Genomic DNA, 15,260 nt, shown 5'->3' with positions numbered 1-15,260 from the left:
TTTGAACGTTTTATAACGCTCATAAATCCAAAGTTGCCAAAGCTATGAGGAACTGATGTCAATATATACTAAACTATCAGTCCATATTGTTTATTACTTCCCAGTAATTTTGCTTAATGTGATTATTTTCATTTTTTCTTCTGTTTTGACAAATAAAAACATACGAATCGAATTTAAATTTGTTAAGCGCATGGTTTATGTTGGTGTAAAGCTTAAATTGCTATTTAACTTAATTTCTTCTCGTTTTTTTGTAATATAGCTCTACTTTTCTATGAAAAACTTCTTTATTGGTAAAATTAAAAAAATTAATTTTTCAAAAACAAAACGGATGTTGTCTTATCACTGCAAATCTGAACATTCACCCCCCTGGTTTTTCTTTAAAGATTTTAAAAAAAGACAATTTGCCCTCCTCTCAACTAAAGGCTTACACAAAATTAATATACCAAAAACCAAATGGATGTTGTCTTGTCACTGATAATATTTTAGCATCTATTCCCAAGTTTTTTCAATTATGATTTTTTTATTGCTCTAGTCTTTTCTTTTAGTTTCTACGTATCGTTTGGGCTAAACATGGGACCATTAGGCTGGGTAGGGTTGGGATAAATTATTAACCAACTGAAATAGCATATCGAAAAAAAACACACAAGAATAGGAATTGATTAGTATGCCAACTTCCCCCTTTGTCAATTATGAATTCTCGCCTTTATTTACCGGAATTGCAGTTGATATGCCGTATCTCCCTATGTCCGTCCATTGCTGTTGCCTTTCGTGTGTCGGTATTGTACAAATAACCAGCTCGTGTATTTGGGGTGGGCGCAATGTGTGGGAGGCACAGTTGTGGGTGTTGAACCCCTTTAATAGTCAACTTTTTCTGTTTTTATACCTCATTTATTTCAGCCTTTACTTGTTCTCTCCGAGCCTTTAATCTCTCAAAAAAATTTTTGGATACGTTATGAGTAAGGGACCTCAGATCCAGGGGGGCGAGGTGTATACCTCCCCCATTGAAGAGGTGGTGGATTTGTGGTTGGGACCGTTTGCTCTGGTTTGGGACGAAAGTTATTTTTTTTTGCAATTGGTTTTTAATTGTTGAGGTTTTAAAAAGCTTTTTATTATTAAGACTGTTTCTTTCTACAGAAAAGTTTGAGACAAGGTTTAGTTACTTTGTGCGGTCTCTGTTAGATTTTACTAATGTCGCATACCGCTGAAAAGTATTTAGTTATATTTAGGTTTATCAAAGGAATCTGTCCTTATTACCACAAAAGCCAACTGGGAGGTGAAAATCTGCATTTTGTATGAACAAGTAGGGGAAATTTAAAATCCTAACTTCCCTAGGTTGTCGAAATGAAATTTCAGGATTGTGCTGTCACAACGTGGCTGAAAAGCAAAATATTCACTTCTTCTTGATGTCAAAAATTTGTTTTCCAGTCTTGCTATGACATTAAGGTGAAGAAATTTATACCATTACTTTTTTTGGCTGTTTTTTTTTTTGGGTTTGCTTTTTTGTAAAGCAGGGTGTTTTATGGCACTTGGTATGAACCAAGTGACATAGCAATCGCAAATTCTGTCGGTCCCGGTTTTGCTACTTTAGGCACTTCCAGGTAAGCAAGGACGATGCAATTTGGCAGACGTATCAGGGACCGGACCAGATTAAATTAGGAATAGTTGTTTTCCCGATTTGACCATCTGGGGGGGGGGGGAGTGGGTGGCCCGTTAATTCGGAAAAAATTGAAAAAATGAAGTATTTTTAACTTACGAACGGTTGATCAGATCGTAATGAAATTTGATTTTTGGAAGGATATCGTGTGACAGAGCTGTTATTTTAAATCCCGACTGGATCTGGTGACATTTGGGGGGGGGGATATGGAGGGGAAAACCTAAAATCTTGGAAAACACTTAGAGTGGAGGGATCGGGATGAAACTTGATGGAAAAAATAAGCACAAGTCCTAGATACATGATTGACATAACCGGAACGGGTCCGCTCTATTGGGGGGTGGGTAGGGCTAATTCTGAAAAATTAGAAAAAATGACGTATTTTTAACTTACGAAGGAGTGATCGGATCTTCATGAAACTTCATATTTAGAAGGCCTTCGTAACTCAGATCTCTCATTTTAAATCTCAACCGGATCCAGCGTCATTGGGGGGGGGGCCGGAAATCTTAGAAAATACTTAAAGCGGAGAGATCAGGACGAAACTGGATGGGAAGAATAGAAACCTGTCTAAGATACGTGACTGACATAACCGGAGCAGATCTGCTTTCTTTGGTGGAATTGGGGGGGGGGGGGGTAATTCGGAAAAATATGGCGTTTTTAACTTACGAACGGGTGACCAGATCTTAATGAAATTTGATATTTAGAAGGATCTTGTGCTTTACAGCTCTAATTTTAAATTCCAACCAGATCCTGTGACATTGGGGGGAGTTGGAGGGGGAAACCGGAATTCTTGGAAAACGTGAAAATCGGGGTATTTTTATCTTACGAATAGGTGATCGGATCTTAATGAAACTTGATATATGTATAAAAGGATCTTATGTCTCAGATGCTCCATTTTCGACTCGAATTGGATCAGGGGATATAGGGGGTTGGAGGAGGGAAACATAAATCTTGGAAAACGCTTAGAGTGGAGAGATCGGGATGAAACTTGAAGGGAAGAATATGCACACGTTCTAGATACGTGATTGACATAATTGGAACGGATCCGTTCTCTTTGGAGGAGCTGGGGGGTGTTAATTTGGAAAAATTAGAAAAATTGAGGTATTTTTATTTTAAGAACACGTGACCGGATCTTAATGAAATTTTTATTTAGAAGGAATTCATGTCTCTGAGCTCTTATTTCAATTCTCGACCAGACCTGTTGACATTGGGGGGAGTTGGAGGGGGAAATCTTGGAAAACGCTTAGAGTGGAGGAATTGGGATGAAGCTTGGTGGATAGAATAAGCAAATCTCCTTGATCCGTGTTTGACGTAACCGTACTGGATTCGCTCTCTTTGGGGGAGTTGGGGGAGGGGCTCAGTGATTTGGTGAGTTTGGTGCTTCTGGACGTGCTAGGACGATGTAAATTGGTAGGTGTGTCAGGGAGCTGCACAAATTGACTTGATAAAGTCGTTTTCCCAGATTCGACCATCTGGGGGGCTAAAGGGAGAGGAAAAATTAGGTATTTATAACTTACGAGTGGATGATCGGATTTTAACGAATTTTGATATTTAGAAGCACATCGTGACTCAGAGCTCTTTTTTTTAAATCTTGACCGGCATTAAGCCTCTGATTTTCCTTTTAAATCAATCTTTTGATCCTTAGAATTTTGTTGGAGCTCATACCATATTAGCTCTTGGCTCTTAGCTCTTCTTGCCTCATCATAAGTGCCATAAGAGCTCTTAGCTCTTGTTTTTTATGGCACTTGGTATTAACCAAGTGACATATAGCAGTCGCCAATTCTGTCGGTCTGTCGGTCTGTCTGTTGGTCTGTCGGTCCCGGTTTTGCTACTTTAGGCACTTCCAGGTAAGCTAGGACGATGAAATTTGGCAAGCGTATCAAGGACCGGACCAGATTAAATTAGAAATAGTCGTTTTCCCGATTTGACCATCTTTGGCTGGTTAATTCGGAAAAAATAGAAAAAATGAAGTATTTTTAACTTATGAGCGGGTGATTGGATCTTAATGAAATTTGATATTTGGAATGATATTGTGTCTCAGAGCTCTTATTTTAAATCCCGACTGGGTCTGATGACATTGGGGGGAGTTGGAGGGGGGGGGAACCTAAAATCTTGGAAAACACTTACAGTGGAGGGATCGGGATGAAACTTGATGGGAAAAATATATTTCTGTATTTCTGAAAAATGTATTTCTGAAAAATAAAAAAAATGGGGTATTTTGAACTTACGAACGGGTGATCGGATCTCAATGAAATTTGATATTTAGAAGGATATCGTGGCTCAGAGCTCTTATTTTAAACCCGACCGGATCTGGTGACATTGGGGGGGGGGAGTTGAGAGGGAGAAACCTAAAATTGGAAAATACTTAGAGTGGAGGGATCGGGATTAAACTTGGTGGCAAAAAAAACACAAGTCCTAGATACATGATTGACATAACCAGAACGGATCTGCTCTCTTTGGGGTAGTTGGGGGGGGGGGGGGGGGGTGAGGGTTAATTCTGAAAAATTAAAAAAAATGAGGTATTTTTAACTTACGAACGGGTGATTGGATCTCCATGAAATTTGATTTTTAGAAGGATATCGTGTCTCAAAGCTCTTATTTTAAATTCCGACCGGATCTGGTGACATTGGGGGAAGTTTCGGGTGGGGAAACCTAAAATGATGGGAAACGCTTAGATTGGAGGGATTGGGATGAAACTTGGTTGGAAAAATAAGCAGAAGTCTTGCATACGTGATTTACATAATTGGAACGGATCCGCTCAATTTGGGGGGGGGGGGGGTAATTCTGAAAAATAAGAAAAATGACGTATTTTTAACTTACGAAGGAGTGATTGGATCTTCATGAAACTTCATATTTAGAAGGACCTCGTAACTCCGATATCTTATTTTAAATCTCAACCGGATCAAGCGTAATTGGGGGGGGGGCAGTTGGGGAGACCGGAAATCTTAGAAAATATTTAAAGCGGTGAGATCAGGATGAAACTGGATGGGAAGAGTAGAAACCTGTCTAAGATACGTGACTGACATAACTGGACCGGATCTGCTCTCGTTGGTGGAATTGGGGGGGGGGGTAATATTGAAAATTGAGGTATTTGTAACTTACGAAAGGGTGACCAGATCTTAATGAAATTTGATATTTAGAAGGATCTTGTGCTTTAAAGTTCTAATTTCAAATTCCGACCAGATCCTTTGACATTCGGGGGAGTTGGAGGGGGGAACCGGAATTCTTGGAAAATATGAAAATTGGAGTATTTATATCTTACGAATAGATGATGATCGGATCGTAATGAAATTTGATTTTTAGAAGGAATTCATGTCTCAGAGCTCTTATTTCAAATCCCGACCAGATCTTTTGACATTGTGGGGATTTGGAGGGGGAAATCTTGGGAAAACACTTGGAGTGTAGGAATCGGGATGAAGCTTGGTGGATAGAATAAACAAATGTCCTTGATACGTGATTGACAGAATCGTACTGGATTCGCTCTCTTTGGGGGAGTTTGGGGGAGGGGTTCAGTGATTTGGCGAGTTCGGTGCTTCTGGACGTGATAGGGCGATGAAAATTGATTGGCGTGTCAGGGAGCTGCACAATTTGACTTGATAAAGTCGTTTTCCCAGATTCGACCATCTGGGGGGCAAAAGGGAGAGGAAAAATTGGAAAAAATTAGGTATTTATAACTTACGAGTGGGTGATCGGATCTTAATGAATTTTGATATTTAGAAGGACTTTGTGACTCAGAGCTCTTATTTTAAATCTTGACCGGCATTAAGCCTCTTATTTTCCTTTTTAAATCAATCTATTGATTCATAGAATTTTGTTAGAGCTCATACCATATGATCTCTTGGCTCTTAGCTCTTCTCGCCTCGTCACAAGTGCCATATGAGCTCTTAGCTCTTGTTCAACAGTGTTGTTTTTTAGGGGATTTGTATAATAGAAAGTAAATGTAGTAGAAGTGCAAAAATTATTAATTTGAGTTTTGGATTTTGGTGAGGAAATGGTTGCCACTTTACTGCCTATTTTCATCTAATTAAAGCTCTGCATTATATGACATATCACCTCCTCTGTTCATCCTAAAACATTAAAATAAAGACCAAACTCTTTAGAACTTTAATAAAAGTTCGTATAAGTATATACTTAAAACTAAGTATATGAGTCGAAATACTCCTTCCAAGGTCGGAGTAACCATTTAAGAAAAAAAAACTTTCGAAAAACTGTTTATAAAAGAAGGTAAATAACCACGTGTTAATTCTTTTTATCTAGCTGGTATAGATGGGTCTCTGAATTCTCATTTTGAATCAGAAGAATGGCATTGATTTTTTTTTCCAAACATTTACTAATAAAATTTTAATAAAATGTTTCTTGCGCACTTTCATTTGAAAGAGACTAATTTCTAATGGTTTTTATTGCATTTGGTTATTTACCAAATGAGACAAATAGCGATTGCAAATTCTGTCGGTCAGTTGGACCCCGTTATGCTAGTTTAGTTACATCCAGATAAGCTAGGACGATGAAATTTGGCAGGCGTATCTGGGACCAGACCAGATTAAATTAGAAATAGTCGTTTCCCCGATTCGACCATCTGGGGATGGGGAATGGGGGACGGTTATTTCGGAAAAATTAGAAATTTTTAACACACGAACGGGTGATCAGATCTTAATGAAATTTGAGATTTAGAAGGATATCGTGTCTCAGAGCTCCTATTTTAAATCCCGACCGGATCTGGTGGCATTGGGGGGGGGGGGTAGGATGGGGAAACTTAAAATCTTGGAAAACACTTAGGGTGGAGGGATCGGGATATAACTTGGTGGAAAAAACATACACAAGTCCTAGATACGTGATTGACATAACTGGAATGAATTCTCTCTCTTTGGGAGAGTTGGGGGAGGGTTGATTCTGAAAAACTAGAAAAAATTAGGTATTTTTTAACTACCGAAGCAATTATCGGATCTTAATAAAATTTCATATTTAGAAGGATCTCGTAATTCAGATATCTTATTTTAAATCCTGATTGGATCCAGTGTAATTGGGGGTAGTTGGGGGGGGGGGGGTACCGGAAATCTTGGAAAACGCTTAGACTGGAGAGATCAGTCTGAGACTTGGAGGGAAGAGTAAGCAAAAGTCCTAGATACGTGATTGACATAACCGGACTGAATCCACTCTGTTTGGGAAAGATGGTGGGGGTGTTAATTCGGAAAAATTAGAACTCATGTTTGAAAGCTCTTATTTTATATCGCGGCCAGATCTTGTGACTTTGGGGGAAGTTGGAGGGGGAAACCGGAAATCTTTGAAAACGCTTAGAGTGGCGAGATCGGGATGGAATTTATAAAATATCATAGATACGTGATTGACATAACCCGACTGGATCCGCTCTCTTTAGGGATGTTAGGGGGGAGGGGTCCAGTACTTTGGCAAGTTGAGTGCTTCTGGACGTGCTAGGACGATGAAAATTGGTTGGCGTGTCAGGGACCTGAAAAAATTGCCTTGATAAAGTCGTTTTCCCCGATTCGACCGTTTGGTGGTGGTGGGGGGGGGGCTGAAGGGAGAGGAAACATTTAGAAACAATGAGGTATTTTTAACTTACGAGTGGGTGATCGGATATTGATGAATTTTGATATTTAAAAGAACCTCGTGTCTCAGAGCTCTTATTTTGAATCCCGACCGGCATTAAGCCTCTGATTTTCCTTTTAAATTAATCTATTGATTCTTAAAATTTTGCTAGAGCTCGTGCCATATGAGCTCTTGACTCTTTCGACCTCGTCACAAGTGTCATATGAGCTCTTAGCTCTCGTTAAAATCATGCTGGTAATCCCCTTCCTTGAAAAATTGCCCAACAAAAGGGCATTTTTCAGCAAAGTTTTTTTGTTTTTTTTTTTTTTGGGGGGGGGGAGGTACAAAAGAAACTTTTAAAATTGTGTCAGAAATGTGAAATTGATATGTATTCCCTTATGATTTCTGAGTATATTTCAGGTCTACGCTGTTATTCTGAAAGTTAAGAAAAACATTAAACCCCAAATGATCAGAATTTCTTCTGTACAGGAGGGGTATTGCCATATCCTTATCCACTACTCCCTTCAAGTTAAAAACAATTAGGAGTACGCGCGTTAGATCTGAAATTAAGACTTCTAGTCCTTTTTATGAAGTCACAAGGGATTGGAGACCAACCAGCTGCGTGGAGGTGATATTTTGCGGGGGAGTATTTTCCATTTTTTTTTCTCGGGGGAAATTCTCGCGGGGTGTATTTTGCGGGGGGGGGGGGGGTGTTAAAGCTGACCGTCAAAAAAGGACAAAAAAAGATAAAGAAAAACCGCCAATGTCTTTAGATGGGTCAATTAAGGCATGCTTGATGCCGATATAAACCAGAAAAGAACAGAAACGTCTAACAATAAAAAAAAGAAGGAATTGCAACTAATCAAGTGAAGAAAAGAAGGGGACAATCATAATTGCTCGTCAATAAAACTAAAAGTAATTAAAATCTAACCTGCATTAGGCTGGACTCTTATTTGCTGGATGGGGTTGGAGTAGCTTAAATACATTTGGTATGTTTTTTTTGTGTGGGGGGGGGGTAATTTTTTTGGTTTTCTTTTTAAAAAAATATTTTTTCTAGTTTTATTTTTATCTTTTCTTTCACAATTCTTGCTGTTCCATTTTTCCGGTTTCGTATTGCTTTCGTTTTTATTCTTTTGTTGTGCTAATATAAATGAATGAATATATCTTAAAACGATTTCAGTAAAAATTGAATATGCAATTGATCTTAAAACAAACAAAAATATTTTACTGTTATAGCATAAATGAATCCCAAAATGAACAGGAACTAAATAAACAATAATAGTAAACATACAACATGCATTAAGATAAGTGAATAAATAAGCCTTAAAACGAATAAGCCTTTAATTAAATATGCGAATCAAGATTGAAGCGAACAAAGATCAGCTCTAACAGGAGTATGGGTACTGCCTCCTACCCTAATAGCAAAATCCTAAAACCTTCTGCGTCATTGAAAAAAAAATTCAGTTGCTTTAAAATAAAATTTTGAACTAATTGGCTTTTCAGTTGCCATCACTATATATCAATTATTTAGTTTAACCTTATTTCTTTCTAAGACCGTTCACAAGAAATTTGGTTTCACTTCAAACAAGAATTTTGCTGCTACTTCCTTTCCTACCTTTAAAAATCTAAAGCCTACTGCGTAATTGGAATAAAGTTTAGAATAAAGTTTTGGGTACATCCTATGCTACATCATACTGCTTTATAGTAGAGCAGAAACGAGCTAGAGTTTTTGAAAATTTGTTCTGGTGGACTGTTATCTTGCCTCCTAATCATATTTTAGTGTGATATTTTTTATTTACAGGAAGCTTGCGTTAATAGACCTGAAGGGCCAAACAATTATGACGAAGTATTACAATCAGACATATGGAATGGCTGTAAATCTATACACCGATCAAATTTACTTTTGAATTAGATCGAGAGAAAAGGAAGGTAAGTTTTAAAGCCCAATCACTGTGATATGTCACCAATTCTCACTGTAAGAGAACTAGATTTATAGAATTTACCATTGACTAAAATATTCGAATGGGTCAAAAGTCAGTGTTGATAAAATCTCATATTGACCGGGCCTTTTGGGTTTTTGTTTTAAAATCTATTGTTATCAAACATGTTTGGATAACTTAATACAGAGAATAGTTAAAACTGAAATATTAAGAGAAATAACAAATTTCAGAAACATTTTCAAATTTAATTCAAAATAACTATATTTAAAACAGAATTTAATTAACATGTTTAAAGTAATTAAATTCTATTTAAATCTGTTTTAATTAGAATTTCTGAAATTGACTATTAAGTTAAGTGATCGAAATATCAAAGGCGAATGTACACTGTAGTAATTTTGCAGTTAGACAAATAAGTAGATAATCTGAGTCATCTTGGATTAAACTCTTCCTTATAAATGGAATTTGTCAATTTGATGGAATTTTTCTGAAAATACGTTATTACTTGATTTGCAATATGTTCATAAGTCATATCGATCTAAATATATGCTCTGAAAATTTTTTACGCTTAAAGTGATTTTGTGATTTTGATAAGTGAAATATCCACTTGATATTTTTGTGATATAACGTTTGTATCGCACATTTTAATTTTTTTTGTGTAGTGTCTTTTTTTAGGGATAGAATCTTTTTTTTAATCTACCACTTTACTTTAACTCTACTTCACTAGCTTATAATAATAAGCTAGTGACTAGTGAAATTTGCATATTATATATTAAAGTTAAATTAGGATTATGAGGGAAAGAATTAGGATTGGACTGTAAATGTATTTGAAACAGAAATCAAAAGCTAAAGAAATAGAACGAATTCTAATACATTAATAATATTCCAACTACATTAGAAAGCAAAAATGAAAGTAGGAAATTCTTAGCCATTTCTCTTGGTTTTCTTCGGAGCTCTTATGAGCCTTTGACAAAACTTAGCAACTAAGAAGAGTTTAAACAAAATATTCCTCCCACGAGTTTACATGAGTTGTTCAGAAGTCAAATCGATTAAAAAGAACTTGTCAGATTTTCTAGTTTGAGGTTTCTGTGTTAAAGGACTTTATTGAATAAAGCCAGTATCCTATTCCCTAATTACAGAAATCTGTTCAAAAAGTCGCTGATTAATTGATTTATTTATTGATCATTTGATGAATTGATTTATGCTAAATAAAATACTAAAACGCAAATAAACAAACTCTTAAGAACCCTTGACATCTCTTTAAATAATAGCCGGAAACGCATGATGTGTTTCTATTATTTGTTCTATAGAATTATCCAAATTAGCTTCTTACCGGTGTATACCATGGTTAGCATGAAAATTTGAAAATGTGAAACAATTTGGCCAGAAAAATTCAAAAGTTGTATGTGGCATTTCCATAAAAGAAATCTGAAAAAGCTGTAGAACAAATTGTTCAGTTGTCAAACTGAGCAAGTGCTATTGTTAAACTAGCTCGTTTGTTGGACTTATCTCATTTTGTTCTCAAGATAAATATTAGCTTCCATTGTTTCCTTTTCATAAGGGATTTTCCAGTGGAATTTATATTATGTAACATAACGTATTTGATACGGTAACAATATATTCTCCGACCCTTTAATCACTCGAAATAAAATTTTGGATACGTTTTGAGAAATTGACCTCAGAAGCAGTGATGGATCCAGACGGAGGGGGGGGGGGGGGGCAAGGGGTGTACGCCTCCCCCCTTGAAAAGATGGTGGATTTGTGGTTGGGACCGTTTGTTCTGGTTTGGGTTGGGACGAAAGTCATTTTTTTTGTAATTGGTTTTTATGGCACTTGGTATTAACCAAGTGACATATAGCGATGGCAGATTCTGTCGGTCGGTCTGTTGGTCTGTCGGTCTGTCCCGGTTTTGCTAGTTTAAGCACTTCCAGATAAGCTAGGACGATGGAATTTGAAGGATGATTTATTTGGTGAGGAAGAATAAGTGACAGTAATAAAATGATTAAAACACGATAATGCCCCAGGAGCTGATAATTGGTAAATGGGGTTCTTAAATATGGTGGTTATGGGCTTGGACATAAGTTGCCGAAGATTATGAAATGTGATTTTTGAAAAAGGGTAGCACCTAGCAATTTTAAGAAAATCTTAATGAAAACCTCTGTATAACAAAAGTGATAAAAGCAAATTGTTGATTTTTAGGTATCAGCCACAGCCTTTCTAATTAATTAGTTTCCACAGCTAGCTAATTAATTAGTATGATGGTAACCATAGTAAGGACACAGGATTTGTCCTATCGCTAGCAACAGTAATTCAGGGTTTAATTTGTAGACTAGGAAATATAGTCGACAAAACTTTAAGAGAAGAACAGTGTGCTTTTATGAAGCAAAGAGGTTTGATTCAGCCTATTGAAGACCTTTAGCAAAAGTATTGCCTTAATATGCTGTAGCCTAACAAACAAATACATCAAAGTAATTAGTGCTATGTACATAAATAATAAAGCTAAAGTCAAGGTAGTAAAAGTGGTTAGTAGCTGGTTTTGTTCAAAATCAGGAGTTAAGCTGTTTTATGTTCTATGCCTATTATGATAGATTGTTTTGATGGACTTGGGCCTAAGGAGATAAGAAAAGGCTATTGTAAAACATGGATTGAAGGGAACTAAATATTTCTTTGAGTTAGATTTTGTTGATGATTTAAGCATCCTAGATGAAAGTATGAGGAAAATGAATGAGCTTCTTGACGTTTTGCAAGTTCAGGGTGCTACAATTGGTTTGAAAATTAATGTTTAGTAGACTAGGTTGCTAAGGCTAGGAGTAAGTCAAAATGAAATGGTGACATTGGGTAACGAGATTAGAATATTGGAAGCCAAATTGATGATAAGTATGGTTAATTGAGTTAAGTATGGTTCTGAAGTATAGGTGCTTCTTAAAACAGAAGATTTTAAGATGCTTTCCAAAGAAATTGCCAATAGATTGTTTTGGGTATCCAACTGACTGACCATATTTCAAACAGTAGGCTATACGAAAATGTGGTTCTAGCTTGTGTACCTATTATTTGTTTCTTGTATATTTGATGGTAAGGCCAATTTGGTTTCAGTGGTAAGAAATGTAAGGGACTTAACAACTTAACAACTTCAGCGTTTGTTGTTGTTGTTGTTTGGAGTTTGACGCGTTCGACCAATAGGTCATATGCGTTCGTATCACCCAATTGATCTGTGCCTTCTATAGTCACTAGCTTGCTTGGGTGTCACTTAAGTCAGTATTCACTGAACCAAACCAGTATCACTTTACTTGCTAATGGTGGGTGGTTATTCGCCTGCAGCAACTGTCTGCTTTGAAAAACAGGAATCAAAATACTGCAACTATGCATTGTCAAACAGCAATTAAAATACATATACAACACAATAATAATAAATAATACAATTTTTACACATTATAACCAATATCATACAACCAAATGCCGATAAAATATATCTAAAATGATAAATAGGGCAATTCAAAAATTCCTATTAAAAAATTGAAAAAAAAAATTATAGGGAATGAACCAAACCAGTAGTCTTAACAAATCTACCTAAGAGGTTTGTGCTTAGTTGCCTAGCTCAAGGAGGAGACGTGTGGTGTCCCAGAACAGAACGCATTGTGAATGCATTAAATGCCTTCTCACAGTAATTTCTTAGTACTTCTCTCTCTTTTTCATAATGAGAGATAATCAGATAATCATAATCAGCGTTTAATCGAAGCGAGGAAACAAAACCAAAGTGTGACTCTCGCAGCACTTTACTCGGCGAAGCCGAACAAAGGTTGCCGCAACACCTCACGTTGGCCATGCAACGTAGATCTAATTTTTTTTCTTACTCTTAATTGATGCATTCTTTATAGTATATTTGGAATATGTGTATTATATTCGATGTTAATTTCATATAAATTGAAATATCTTGAACTAGTATTTACTGATGATTTTGTAATTTTTTTTTTCGTTGCCACAATAGACTATTTAATTTTTTTTGCCAAGTCTGCATAAAATATTGTGGGTACAACGTATCAGATATACCATTTTCGAAACAAAACTGAATATTTCATATTAAATCCTGGACTATAAAATATAAGAATAAATTATATGATTTTACCAGCAATTATTTCATAATCAACGCTACCTACGTTTGAGATGTATGCTTTTTTTTCAAAGAATATAGATGGCAATATCAAATTCTTATAAATGACTGATCTGTTGTATTTCCAATCCCAATGTACCATTACAACTTTATGCTAGCATTGTTTGGATAAAACTAACGAGTGAGTATGATGTCTGAATACAAAATACATATTTCTTGTTGCTTCAACTCAAAACATAATCATTAAAATCAGTCGTAGCTAGAACCAATGTTATTTTTATCAACATTTTCCTTTTCTCTGTGATTTCATTTATATTACAAACATTTCAATAGCATTTACCCTTATCCATCTTTTCAAATAAATAGATGTCATTTCTTTTAAAATGAAAGTAAAAATTCCACACCTACTATATTTTTTTATAATCCTTGATCGCTCTTTATCTGAGTGTTATATGCAGCAAACTATAATCTCTATTATATAGAGGTTGTTAAAAGAGATGTTAATAAGTAAACATTATCCGGGTTGGTTAATTGACCAGACTTTTTCGAAAAGAAGGAAAACATTTCTAGAATGTTCTGACGATATTCTGGAAACAACAGAAAAGAAAGATATTTTTTGTTCTCTACCATATGTTCCAGGTTTGAGTGAAAAACTTAAAAGAAGTTTACAAAATAATGGCTTAAAGGTAGCTTTAAGAGGTAGTAATACTTTGGCTAGTTTTTAAATTCTGGAGAGGATCGGACTTTCGTAGAGCAACAAAGTGGGGTTTATAAAATCCCATGTACTTGTGGAAGCTCTTATATGGGACGTACTAACCAGAATTTAAAAACAAGATTGTTACAACATCATAATTCTATTTCATCGTCTTTAAAGCAAAATACCAAACCTGAAGATTTCACGTCGTCCCTCTCGGAACATATCTTTAATTTTCTAAATCATTTTATTTTGTTTGATAATGTTTCTTTGATTTCTAGGGACCAAGGTTTAAAGCAAATTTTCAGGGAAACAATCGAAATTAAAAAAATTCTATTCAAGAATAATTCCATAAACAGAGATACAGGTGAAGTTGAATATACTACTGGTTTTTATTGCTGTGTTTGTTTTATAGTTTTATTAAAGCAGTAAATGTATATAGTTTTTTGTTAATACTCACTTTTTGCTGTTCAGCTTTTAATAAGAATTTTGCAAACTTCAAATTTGAAGGGTCATGTTAAATTCGTAAAATTGACTGTTGATTCTTTATTTTTTTTTTCTTATTATATTACAAAATTTATAATTTTTTTTCGCAAAAGCTATAGTCAAACATTTCCCAAATTGTTCAATAGCCCCTCCTCCGCCAATTCTTTCGGTAACACACCCTTGAGAAATATCTTTGTGCCTGAAGGCACAGCTCTGTACAAAATTGACATATTTCCATAAATTATAATTTCTCTTTCTTATTCTTAGAGACTTCACGCAGTTGCAGTTAAATGATATAGCTTGTCTCGAGAATTACTCCTGTTATATAAGCATGAAAAAAATTAGTGTGAACTTTTTAATGATTATTACCTTATAAAATGTTATATCAAAGCCTGGTAAAAAGTGAACTTTGAATATAATTAAGAATATTTTATTTTTCAGTAAGACAACAAGACGGTTTTAGCTTCTATATCTCCTTCGCGGGGTTTGACAATGGCTCAACTATAGTGGATAATAATAGTGGATCAACTAACAATGGATAATGAGAGTTTGAGTCTGTTGAAACCATAGATGATGAGTATCGTCTTATGTTCTGGGTAAGGTACGAGTTTTTCTTGAAAATTCTTTGAAAAATTTTATTGCCCTGATGCTTAAAAAGAAAAGGGTTTTCCCAGCTTTGCCTCTCACTCAGATTATCAGTCTTGGTTTTTTTTTTTCAATTAGCCATGGCTCTTGACTCTTTTATTCTAAGGCCACCAACTTGATTTTAATTCTAAAATCTATTTGTTTTAAATTCGCCTACAGATGTAAGTCCATTAGAGGTGAGAAAGAAAAAATGAC

General features: G+C 35.6%; 1 long non-coding RNA gene across 8 annotated transcripts in view; it reads left to right on the top strand.

Annotated features, from left to right (window-relative positions):
- Positions 1-15,260, top strand: part of LOC136025871 (uncharacterized) — a 106,767-nt gene that overhangs the window by 21,507 nt on the left and 70,000 nt on the right. For 6 of the 8 annotated variants that reach the window (XR_010617169.1, XR_010617167.1, XR_010617166.1 and 3 more), the window contains 2 exons: positions 8,997-9,124; positions 14,862-15,016. This is a non-coding gene — a long non-coding RNA (uncharacterized LOC136025871). Of the gene's footprint in view, positions 1-8,996; positions 9,125-14,861; positions 15,022-15,260 lie in introns of all 8 variants that reach the window. The other 2 variants (XR_010617168.1, XR_010617163.1) reach the window with 1 other exon arrangement.

The sequence above is a fragment of the Artemia franciscana genome, chromosome 4 (genome assembly GCF_032884065.1).
Source record: "Artemia franciscana chromosome 4, ASM3288406v1, whole genome shotgun sequence".
NCBI classification, from domain to species: domain Eukaryota; kingdom Metazoa; phylum Arthropoda; class Branchiopoda; order Anostraca; family Artemiidae; genus Artemia; species Artemia franciscana.
This window is presented reverse-complemented; position numbering and strand designations above follow the sequence as displayed.